The sequence below is a fragment of the Stenella coeruleoalba genome (genome assembly GCF_951394435.1).
Source record: "Stenella coeruleoalba genome assembly, chromosome: 20".
NCBI lineage: Eukaryota > Metazoa > Chordata > Mammalia > Artiodactyla > Delphinidae > Stenella > Stenella coeruleoalba.
The window spans coordinates 56,815,617-56,828,370 of NC_137166.1; the positions used below are offsets into that span (position 1 = coordinate 56,815,617).

General features: G+C 40.8%; 1 protein-coding gene across 12 annotated transcripts in view; it reads right to left on the reverse strand.

The window, feature by feature from the left end:
* PEG3 (paternally expressed 3) overlaps positions 1-10,913 on the reverse strand; it is a 47,627-nt gene extending 36,714 nt beyond the window's left edge. For all 12 annotated transcript variants that reach the window (XM_079907237.1, XM_079907245.1, XM_079907242.1 and 9 more), the window contains exons 1-2: positions 10,496-10,913; positions 4,652-4,781 (exon numbers count right to left, since the gene is read on the reverse strand). The gene's annotated coding sequence lies outside the window, so the exon portion shown is untranslated. The remainder of the gene's footprint in view (positions 1-4,651; positions 4,782-10,495) is intronic.
* Between the last annotated feature and the right edge of the window lie 1,841 nt (positions 10,914-12,754).

The following is a 12,754-nucleotide window of genomic DNA, read 5'->3' on the forward strand; positions in this document are numbered from 1 at the left end:
GTTATTGTCTAGAATTTTGGCTATATATTTTTAAAACAACTAAAAGCACAATTTTTACAGTCAATGATTAATTATATTTATTGATATTTTGATAATTTATTCTTGTTTCTTGAATTTTACTCCTTCCCTCTAGGTTCTTTTTTTTCTCATTGTAATAAATCCTTAAATAAGCCTTTCAGACAGTCTATTTGTATTTCTAACAATGGCTTTAAAAGATATTTTTTGAATGACGGTTTACCTAGGTATGGAATTCTGAAGTGACCCTTATCTTCTCTGCTTATTTTGAAGATATTATTCTATTGTCTTCAACATTTAACATTGCTGATGAGGTGTGCTATAATCTAAATGTTCCTAACACTGGTTTTTCCCTCTGTAGCTTTTCAAAAGGTGTTTGTTACATATGGATTTATTTTTGTTTATCCTGCTCAGGAGTTGTGTGACCAATGAAGGTCTTTCTTCCATTCTGGAGAATTCTTGGCCAATATATTCTGTCATTCCAACTCTATTCTATTTTTCTCAAACTATTAGAGTATATTGGCCCTTCTTAATCTATCCTCCATTTATCGTCTCTATTTTTCATATTCTTTTCTGGGTTGTTTTCTGAGTAACTCCTCTTTCTAACTGCATCCAATGTACTGTTTCCCTTGATGTGTTTTACAATGGCTATTTTGTTTTCATGTCTAAGATTTTTAATCAGTACTCTTTTATATCCACCTTTCTCAAATGGATGAACATTTTATTCATACTGTTCTTTATCTTTCAAGAATCTTAAAGTCAAACTAAAACTGTTAGAATGGCATTTTGTCAGGAATGAATTCATATCCTGACTGACTTTGTTGTCTTATTTATTTTAAGTTTTCCTATGTTTAACTGAGTGCTTTGCAATTTTAATTTCTAAGTGTTTCTCCTATGGGATATCTCCCCCTACCCCACCCATCTCTTCCCTCCATATCTAGCCTTTTTTTTTGGTAGTGTCTGCTTTGCCTCTGAGAAACTTAGTCGTGAGACAAGTCTTATATCATCAACTGGGGGCTCTGTGCCATGTGATAAAGGGGTAATATTAGTCACTGAGCAAAATTTAAGCTTCGACTGGGTCCACTCTGCATGGCCATGTTTTTATCTCCTGCCACTGCTCATAATATAAGCTGGAGCCCTGAGTAACTATTACTGGCTTTTTGCAGTCTCATTTCATGTCAGGAGAATATCACCCCAGCCCCTGTTTGACACAATGAGCCTGGGACCTCAATAGGCACAGGGTACTTCTGGACCTCATTAATCCACAGCAGTCAAATTGTTAACTACCTCTGCCTATTTAAAGATCAGAAGTCCAGCAGGTTCATGTCTTTAACCCCACAAATCCTTGTTTTTCTGTTCAGTTTTTGATCCATACAGATGTCATATATATCTAGATCATTACAAGTTTATATTTAAAAGAGGTTGGTTTGAAGTGTGAATGCAGAACTCACAGCACCATCTCAATCAAAAATATTATCTTCTAAATTGTCTATAGCAGTAGTTCTCACTTCTTTCCCAAGTGTACAATGGAGTTTTACTGGGGCTATATGACATGTGGTATCATGACAGAGTGAATGCTGAAGCAGTTGAGAATCTAGCTGTTTTCATTTAAACCAGATGTTAAAGAGATTTGCAAAGATGTAAAACTATGCCACTCTTCTCAGTAATCTTTTGTCTTGGGAATTATGTCTTTTTTTAATTTAAAAAATGTTGCTTCTATTAACATGTAATGGACTACCTATTTTTAAATTAATTAACATACATTTTAAATTCTGTTTTAATTTCTAAAACTATGTATATTGATAGGTATAATCTACATAAACAAAAGTTCTTTGGAGTCCTCAATCATTTTCAAGAGTGTAAATGGGTCTTGAGACAAAAAAGTTTGAGAACCTCTGGTCTACAATAAATCTATACTAGATTGGGCTACTATCTGGGTGGTATGATCCCATGGATTAGCACAGAGCTTAATACATGTAAGTCTCTCAATGAATGCTTATTCATGCATTCTTTCAACAAATATTTGACTACCTACTACATATAAGGACCAGTGCTAGGCCAGGTTCTTGGCTCATTGCAAATAAAATTGAAATGGCCCTTGCCCTAATTCATTTATTTGATATATATGTCTTTGAGCTTCAGTCTAGCTGGGAAGATACATACATTAAGTTGACAAAATAAACCTTTAAAAATTGCGGTGTGGACTTTGAAGAAAAAACCAGGATGCTGAAATGAGGTGGGGAGGGGGAGGGTTTTATATGGTGGTTAGATAGGTCAGTCAGGGAAGGCTTCTCTGAGGACAAGGAGCTAAAACTAAATTGTGAGAAAGAGCCAGCCCTGGGAAGAGCAAGGGGAAGAACATTCTAGACAAATAAAATAGCAATATACAAAGACCATAAAGGAAAAAAATGGAAAAGACACCAGAATGTCTGGAGGATAGCAAGAATGGGGTAAAAGGGCATAAAATGAGGTTTTACAGGTATGCAAAAACCAGTTCTTTAGGAACTGTAGGCCAAGATAAAGATCTTGAATTTAATCCTAAATGTGATAAGGAGCCATTAAAGACTTTTAAATAAGGTCTGACATAATCCACTAAGAGATGATTCACGTTGCTGTGTGGAAAACTAGAGGACTAGAGATAGGAAAGAGAGGAAGCAGGAAGACCAGTTAGGAGGCAGCTGTCCAGGCAGGATGACAGTGCTCTGAACTAGCATGGTGGCAGTGGAGACAAGGAGAGGTGAACAAATACAAGACACAAAAGAGACAAAAATTGCTGATAATTTGTGTATGTGTGGCAAAGGAAAAAAGTATTGCAAATGATTCCTACATTTCTGGTTTGAATGACTGGGTAGATGGAAGTGTTATTTAGTGAGTCTTCGAGTCTCAGGTTTGGGCAGGGGAAGAGCAGAAAACCTAGAGCTCTCTTTTGGATATGTTATATTTGAAATGCTTATGCTCAAGCAAGTGAAGATGTTGAGTGGGTATTCGGGAGAGGTCTGCTAGAGCTCTTAACTCTGGAAGTTTTCTGCACAGAGCTCGTTTGTTGCGTGAATAGTCAGGTTAAGATAAACACTACTTTACAAAATAAATTTAAAAATCAGTTCTTCAGGGCTTCCCTGGTGGCACAGTGCTTGAGAGTCCACCTGCCGATGCAGGGGGCACGGGTTCGTGCCCCGGTCTGGGAAGATCCCATGTGCCACGGAGCGGCTGGGCCCGTGAGCCATGGCCGTTGAGCCTGCGCGTCCGGAGCCTGTGCTCCGCGACGGGAGAGGCCACAGCAGTGAGAGGCCGGCGTACGGCAAAAAAAAATAATAAAATAAAATCAGTTCTTCAGTATTTAGTACTCTCGTGTACACATTCAGTGCTGGATAGGTAATTATCTTAGTATACAAATTTGTATAGTTCCTCAGTAATGCAAATCTAACCAATTTTTTAAAGAGTAAACTTACTTTTATTTGTTAACCCTCTCAAGGAATTTCAAGATAACAGAAAACCAAACATTCACATTAAAAGCAACCAACTATTTCACAAAAACTGCTTCTAAATTCAAATATTAAACAAACAGTTAATTACACATAAGATTAAAGATAGGCAAAGGAGAACCCTGTCACAAGTCTGATGTTAGAAAAGAAAAATGCTATGTCAAGTCTGGCAGATGGGGTTAAGGTTCAGAACTACAAGAGTTCCTGTATGCCAGGAAGGCTCATCTACACAAAGTTCTACTCACATGTCCCTGTCCAAGAGGACACTAGGCACCTTCTCTCACAGGAAGCAAAATCACTCAGAAGTCAAGTTATCACATGCTAATCAAAATACTTTTTTAAAAAATACAGGGTTATTCACATACTTTTTTATTTTTATTTTTTTTTCCGGTACACGGGCCCCTCACTGTTGTGGCCTCTCCCGTTGTGGAGCCCAGGCTCCGGACGCGCAGGCTCAGCGGCCATGGCTCACGGGCCTAGCCGCTCCGCCGCATGCGGGATCCTCCCGGACTGGGGCATGAACCCGTGTCCCCTGCATCGGCAGGCGGACTCTCAACCACTGCGCCACCAGGTATTCACATGCTTTTTTCTCACATTGGTTTGCCAACCAGAAAGCTCTAATCCTGAACTGGCAAAATGGTAGACACTCATTTATTCAACCATTGAATAAACAGGTATTATCAAATACATCCAGACACTAGGGATAAAATGATAAAGGAGATGCAGTTGCTGCTTTCATGGGGTATATGGTTCATGGATGACACCAAACGATTAAAAATAGCCACACAAATAAGATGAGTGACAAGCAGTAAATGTGATGAAGATGCACTGTGCTATAAGCATGTATAATGAGAGAATCTGATCTGGACCAGGTGCTGAAGAAGGACATTCCACGCCTAATTAACAGTACGTACAAAGGTTAGGAGGCAGAGAGGAGTATGGAGAACCATGCAGCTAGAATACAGACTGGCTTAAGACAAAGGATGGAGCAAGAAGTCAGACCTTGCAAAGCCCTGTAGGCCATTTAAAGACTGGAGATCCCTGACAACCACAACCTTTGGCATGCCACAGGAATTCCCCGCAGGGGTGACCAGCCAGCACTCAAACCTCACACAAGTCTCCTGAAAAGTGGCATGATTTCCCCACATACTCACATGTCAACACCTCAGAACGTGATTAGAATGTTATGGAGAGGTGATCTGGCTTCCACAATGCAGATCGTCAGGCCAGGAGAACATGCACTCTTATCTGGTTCGTTTTGCCAAAGGCCCATCAAATATAAATCTAAAGAGAACAGGAAAAAGACAATCATTGAGATTAAAGTAAAACATGAATAAGAAAGCAGAAAAAGAGCTGGAGATAAAAGATACATATTTTATAAATTATACATATATATACATATACATAGAATACATATATATTCAGTAGCCATAAAAAAGAATGAGAAATATCTTATGGAATGATTTCCAAGATACATTGTTAAGTGAAAGCCAAGGTGCTGAACCTTGAACACAGTATGCTTCATTTGTTAAACTAAAAGGCAAATGCAATATATACATATTTGCTTCAATATGCATGAAATACCTTTGGAAAGATAATTCACAAAATTAGTGATGCTGGTTATCTGCAGGGAGGGAAACTGGTGGCTGAGAGAAGGGATATGGGAAGCAAATTTTCAGTGTATACCCTTTTCTCCGTTTTGAATTTTGAGCCACACAAATAAATTACCTATTAAAAGTTAAAGCAAACACATTAATATTAACTTGATTAATATTAGTCAAAGTTCTAGACTAATGCATATGAAGATTTTAATAAAAATGAACACTGTCAAGGAAAATAAAAATTACCAAAACCGACTAGCAAAGGAATAGGAAAAAAAAGTAGGAAAAACCTTACAAAGAATTCCTATGTACTAAGACTCTCTAGAACATTTTTTTTTTTTTGGTGGTACGCGGGCCTCTCACTGTTGTGGCCTCTCCCGTTGCGGAGCACAGGCTCCGGGCGCGCAGGCTCAGCAGCCATGGTTCACGGGCCCAGCCGCTCTGCAGCATGTGGGATCTTCCCGGAACGGGGCACGAACCCGCATCCCCTGCATCGGCAGGCAGACTCTCAACCACTGCGCCACCAGGGAAGCCCCTCTAGAACATTTTAATAGCCTAGCACAGGGATTTTCAACCCCACAGGCTCTATGAGATTAAAAACTAATATTTACTGAGCACTTCCTATATGCAAGATACAGCATCAAGCATTATATGTATTTGCAGCTCCTCGTAAAATATCTCTGAGATACGTGACCTCATGACCTGTTTTACATGTAAGGAAACTGAAGGTCATGGAGTCTCACTCAAACCTGCATACCTAGCAAATGACTCCAGAGTCAGACTCTTCAACCACTATGCTAACATAATTTTATGCCAACAAATTAGGAAAACCTTAAAGAAACGTATCACTTTCTAGGGAAGCAGAAGTTACTTGAAATCTCAGTTTGACTGGAAATGTCCTTCAGATGCCCAAGGAGCCAATTATTCTTAGTCTGTACAAATTGTTCCAGAGCATTTAAAAAGACAGAAGGCTTGCCAGTTTATTCAACTAAATTAGGAGTGGCCTTCAAGAACATATTTCTTACAATGAAATAGCTGTCTTGTATGAGGCACTTGCTCTATGTCAGGCTTTGGGTTAAGTTCTTTAAAAATGATCCGGGTAGGACTTCCCTGGTGGCACAGTGGTTAGGAATCTGCCTGCCAATGGAGGGGACACGGGTTCGAGCCCTGGTCCAGGAAGATCCCACATGCCACAGAGCAACTAAGCCTGTGTGCCACAACTACTGAAGCCCATGCGCCTGGAGCCCGTGCTCCGCAACAAGAGAAGCCACCGCAATGAGAAGCCCGCTCACCACAACTAGAGAAAAAGCTCGCGCGCAGCAACAAAGCCCCAATGCAGCCAAAAATAATAAATAAATAAAAATAAAATTAAAAAAAAAAAGATCCGGGTGCTGCTTGGAAAACAGTCTGGCGGTTCCTTAAAAGGTTAAGCAGTTACCACAAGACCCAGAAATTCCTTTTCTGGGTGACACGAAAACATATGTCCACATAACAACTTGTACATGAATGTTCACAGCAGCATTATCATAAGAGCCAAAAAGTGGAAACAACTCAAATGCCCATCATTTGATGGACCCATTGTTTGATAAATGGATAAATAAAATGTAGTATATCCATACAACAGAGAATTTGGCAATAAAAAAGAATGAAGTACTGATACATGCTACAGCACTGATGAACTCTGAAAACATTATGCTAAGTGAAAGGAGCCAGTAATAAAAGCCCAGAATATTGTGTGATTCCATTTATATGAAATGTCCAGAGTAGGCAATGACAAAGTAGATTAATGGTTGCCTAGGGCTGGGGCAGAAGGGAATGGAGAGTGAGGATTTCTTTTTAGGGTAATGAAAATGTTTGAAAATTGACTGTGGTTATGGTTGCACAACTCTGAATATATTAAACACCACTGAATTATACACTTCAGGTGGGTGAATTGTACGGTATGTGAATTAATTACAGCGAGATAAAATTGTTATTTAAAAATATGCATCTGGTTAAATTCTCCCAATAATCTTAATGAAACTAGAACTAATATACTTGTTTTATGGATGAGAAATCTGCATCTCAGATAGGACGTCATTTACTCAAGGTCGTCATCTAACTGGTTGAGAAAGCCAAGATTCACACCTAGGTCTTTCTGTCTACAATGCCTACTACTTCCCAACACAATCCTAATGCAAATACAGTGAAAATCTTCAAAAAATGGCCCCCTTTTTTGTGAAGACATAAACTGATGGCTAACAGGTTCACAAGGGCAATCTCCTAAGAACAAAAAAAATTCCTGTATTATTAAGCATTCCAAACCTACAGTAAGAGAGAAGGCTGCCCATTTAAAAACCTGGCAAATGGTTTTCCATCTCAAATGGGTTTTACTTTAAGAGTGCCCTGGAGGACAGTAAAAGTAATAGCTATCGTTTATTAAACTTTTACAATGGGCAAGGCCTGGCACCAGGCACTTTATGTGCGTTAGTATGTTTAATCTTTATAACAACTCTATGAGGTAGATACTATTATTATCCAAGTCTCATAGATCAGAAGTGAGCATTGGGAGGTTAGTATCTTGTCCCAGGTTACATGCTAGTAGTTGGTAGAGTCAGGAATCAAACCCAAATCTGTTAGACGCCTGAGCTCTCACTATCACTGGATACATTTCTAGGCTATTAAATTTGAAAGCCATAATGAAATGGATCATTCTTGAGAGGAAGGCAGATAATAAAAACTTGGCAAATATCAAGGGAGTGCTTTCCTTAAAAAGTGCTGTAAGCCCTTGCCATTTACCGGCAACTTTCTTTTCATTTCCAAGAAACAAATCCTGTGCCTTATAAATTGTACCACTCCAGGGAAGAGAGACGAAAGTCTTTCATTTTAACAACAAAGCACAGGAGTTTTAACCCCAAATATGTCTTATTGTGAAACAGTGACAGCTAATATTAATTGAAAATTTATATGTGCCAGAAATTTTTCTAAGCAGTTTATGAAGTGTTAGCTTACTTAATCTTCAAGACAATTGTCTGAAGTAGGTACTATTATGATCCCTATTTTAGGGATGAGTTAAGGGAGGCATAGAGGTTGGGTGACCAGCCCAAAGTCACATGGCTAATAAATGGCCAGGATTTAAACGCAAGTCATCTAGCTCCACCCTCTAGCACTTATTCTATTTGACTGATTCTCAAAAAAGAATGTGAGATAGCTAATATTTGACTCACTAGACACCCAACATTATGCAAGGCCTTTCACATGTATTGATCAACTTAACAACCTGAGGAGGTAGGTATGTTAGCATAATACCCGTTTGTAAGATGAGGAACACGAGGCTTAGAATGCTGGTTAACTTGCCCAAACACAACCAATTAATACATATCAGAACCAAGTCTTTCTGACTCCACATCGTACCACTAGTCACTGTGTCATGAAATTCTATGGGGCCAGCAGACTACAGCCTTCAGGCCAAATCTGGCCCACTGTTTCTCAACAGTCCACACATAAAATAGTTGAATTAAAAAGTGGCTAAGTGATGGGGAAAAAATCAAAATAATACTTTGTGACACATGAAAATTATATGAAATCCAAATTTCAACGTCCATAAATACAGTTTTATTGGACACAGCCACATCCATGTTTATATACTATCTACGGTGCTTTCACACTACAATGGCTCAGCTAAGTAATTCCGAAAGATACCACATATCCCACAAAGCCTAAATATTTACTATTTGGCCCTTTACAGAAAAGGTTTACAGACACCCATTCTTTAGTATTAAATTTAAAACTCTTAGTGAAATGGAGGGGGAGTGTGTAAAAAGTACTCCCCAAAAGGAAGAAAAAGCATGGCTTTAAAGGGTGACTGGAGTAGGAATGGAAACTTCCAACTATCAAGGAACAAATTTCTCTGTTCCATAACGTGTTCCAAGGCCTCGAAAACAGTGGAGGGCTTCCCAGTTCCTTTGAATTAACTGGTTCACAGAGGTTTACAATCCCTAAGCTGTTTTAATTGGAAAGAACTTTGCATAATGAAAATAACAACAGCTGATAGTTATAGAACTATCCCTACGATTCCAGGTGCTGTAACATAAGATTTCCATTTAATCCTCCGACAACCAGGGAAGTTAGGGTGCCATTGTTATCCAATTCTGTGGATGAACTGGAGCCTCAGGAGGTTAAGCACATTGCCCAAGGAACTAAAGCTGATAAGAGCTCAGGCCTCTAACCCTGGCTTCTGCCTTCAGAGACTACACTCTTAACAAGACATCACTTAATTTTAACCTAATAAATCTGCAAATATTGAGGACATGCACAATTTCCTGAGAAAATATAAAGTACCAAAACTATCAAAATACCGTTGGGGGGGTATACATAAACTTCCTACCAACTCCCAGGGAGCAAATAATTGTGTGCCACAAATTGATCTGAGGGTGTGGAGAGAAGGGAGCCCTCCTACACTGTTGGTGGGAATGTAAATTGGTATAGACATCGGAAAACGGTATGGAAGTTCCTTAAAAAACTAAAAATAGAGCTACTGTATGATCCTACAACCCCACTTCTGGGCATATATCAGGAGAAAAACATGGCCCGAAAGTATACATGCTCCCCAGTGTTCAGAGCAGCACTATTTACAATAGCCAGGACAGGGAAGCAACCTAAATGTCCATCAGCAGAGGAATGGATAAAGAAGATGTGGTGCATATATACAATGGAATATTACTCAGCCATTAAAAAATAAAATGCCATTTGCAGCAACATGGATGGACCTAGAGATAGTCATACTGAATGAAGTAAGTCAGAGAAAGACAAATATGAATAACGGAATCTTAAAAAAAAAAAACTTATCTACAAAACACAAACAGACTCACCGACTTAGAGAACGAACTTATGGTGGGGAGGGAAGAATTGTTATGGAGTTTGGGATTAACATATACACACCACTGTATTTAAAATGGATAACCAACAAGGGCCTACTGTATACCACAGGGAACTATGCTCAATATTATGTAACAACCGATTCTTATCGAAGGCCATTTCCTAGACTCAGTGCTACGCGTCTCACAAGCTTCCTCTTATTCAAGTCTATGGTAATCACTGGAAATCCCGAATTCGGAGGAAATACTGCGGTGGAACAGACTTAGGGAGGCGGGCCCGGGACTTCAGCAGCTGTTCGTGGACAGTTTCTCGGTTTCTCGCTGTTTAAAAGACCCGGGGGCGAAGCTGGAGGTCTTCGCTGGGCCCAGCTGAGAAGCAGCCCCGCAGAAGGGAGAGGATGAGGGAACCGAGATTGTGCGGTCACCGGGGACCCCATTTCCTACGGCCTGAGTCCAGCACGAGGCCTGACGGGGACGCCAGGAAAGTTGCCGCAAAAGAGGGGAATCCGACGCCCCGAGAGACCCCACAACGCTAGCTCACCGACTTCTTAGGCCCGAACTCCCAGGACTGGGCCGTATCACTTCCCACGGCGGTTCGAGATAGTGCCGAGGGCCCGAGGCCCTCTGCGCATGCGCCTTGGGCCGGCCTTTCTGTTGGGCTCACGACAGAGCGTCGGAGTTTCCGGGGTTCTCCTATGGCTGTGGACTAGTTGCCCAGTCCCTCGGTAGAGAACAGTCAGTAGAACTATGACCTCCAGCCACTACTGTCTTAGAGTCACAGGTCTCTAAGTTGAGCCCTACTCACGGATTAGGACAGGGATAGGACCCAGGAATGGGTATTTTCTTGGTCAATGAGTACGAACTTTGTGCGCAGACGCGCCGTAAGGGCCCCCTACTCAAGGGCGCCTAGGAAACCGTCAGTAGAACGAGACGAGTTTTGCCCTTAAGGAGCTCACGGAGGAACCGGAAGCAGATAAAAAACAACGGGCGAATGTAGGGTATCCGTTAGCTATACCCAAGCGTCTGTTATAGAGCTTGGTGAGCTGTGTTTTGAGACACATTACTTTCATATCTTGATCTAGGCAGTGGATTAATCTTTTAAAAATAAATTTCAATTTTAGAATTCCATGAGATCATATTTTGAATAATTTCATTATGTTCTGGGGAAAAGAGAAATTGCATGACAGAATGAAAACTGAGAGAGCAGGCACTTGTCAGTACGAGTATCCACTGCACCTAAACGGTGCCTAGGACAGAATGGATGCTCAGTGAATGGTTCTCAGATCACAGAAGTCTTTAAAAGGGCGTGCTGCACCAAAAGTTAGAGTTCCGGGTAAGTGAACCATCCGCTAGATTGGCTGATAAAACCAAGTTTTCATTCGTCACAAGGTAGCCTAGTGTGAGAAGTAGGGTTGCTTTATTTAGCAAATAAAAGTACAGGATAACCCAGTTAAATTTGAATTTCAGATAAACAACATAAATTTTTTAGCCTTATTATGTCCCATACTGGATTTCCTATATTTTATCTGGCACCCTAGCGATAAGGCAACGTGTTAAGGTGGGGAGAGAAGATGATTTCATTCCTCTTAGAGCATTGGAGAAGGGGGAAAAAAGCACATCTGGAATTTATAAATAAATGCCTCCAATTATGAAGCACGACTGAAGACCGTGCTTGAGAAACTTTGATATAAAAGTGCCTAGCCCTGTGCTAAAGATTGTATTTACATTATCTTAATTGAAATGTCCCATGCAGTAGGATAATTATTTTTATTTTACAAGTGAAGAAAGAGGTTGCTTGTCCAAGTTCCCACATTTTCGTTCAGTCACCCCAAAAATAGTTATTGAGAATATTTTTGTGTGCTGGTCTGGTATTTTTATTCCACACACAGTCTGCCTCTGAGTTTGAAAATTTCAGTCTCTGCTCACTCCTTAGGCTCCCCGCCGCTTCCCCACTCCAGCTGCAGTTTCCATGGTAACACACTAGGCCTGCCTCTGTAGCTAACTAGAGATGAGAGCTCTTGAAGGGGAACAAGCCGGAACCATTGACGTCAACCTAACCTGGCTGGGGGATGTGGAGGACTTCCTGAAGCCCTAAAGCCGGCTCCTTCAGTGGTTTATGAAATATGTATGATGTGTTAAAATCTGTCCTTGGACGGGGTCTCTGCAGAAAAACAAAAAGTTGGCTATGTGAACCTCTGCAGACTCCACAGAGTCATAGGTTTTCAGTTCAGAAGCTGCTGCAAGCAACAGGGAGATTAACATTTTGCATGTTTAACACTTATTAATTCATTTAGTCTGTTGGTTGATCATTTAGTCTGATCAACCAATAATTATCAGAAGGGACCTGTTTTTTTGTTTGTTTGTTTGTTTGTTTGCGGTATGCGGGCCCCTCACTGTTGTGGCCTATCCCGTTGCGTAGCACAGGCTCCGGACGGGCAGGCTCAGCGGCCATGGCTCACAGGCCCAGCCGCTCCGCGGCATGTGGGATCTTCCCAGACCGGGGCACGAACCGGTGTCCCCTGCATCGGCAGGCGGACTTTCAACCACTGCGCCACCAGGGAAGCCCGAAGGGACCTGGTTTTCTATGTGTCAAACAGTGCTAGATCCTGAAGATACAATTGCTATCAAAACACTTACGGTCTCTACCTTCCTGTTCCTTAGAGTCCAGCAGGAGAGACTTTTATTTATTTGTTTGTTTTTTATGATCTTTTTTTAAATTGAAGTATAGGCTTTCCTGGTGGCGCAGTGGTTAAGAATCTGCCTGCCTAATGGAGGGGACACGGGTTCGAGCCCTGGTCCA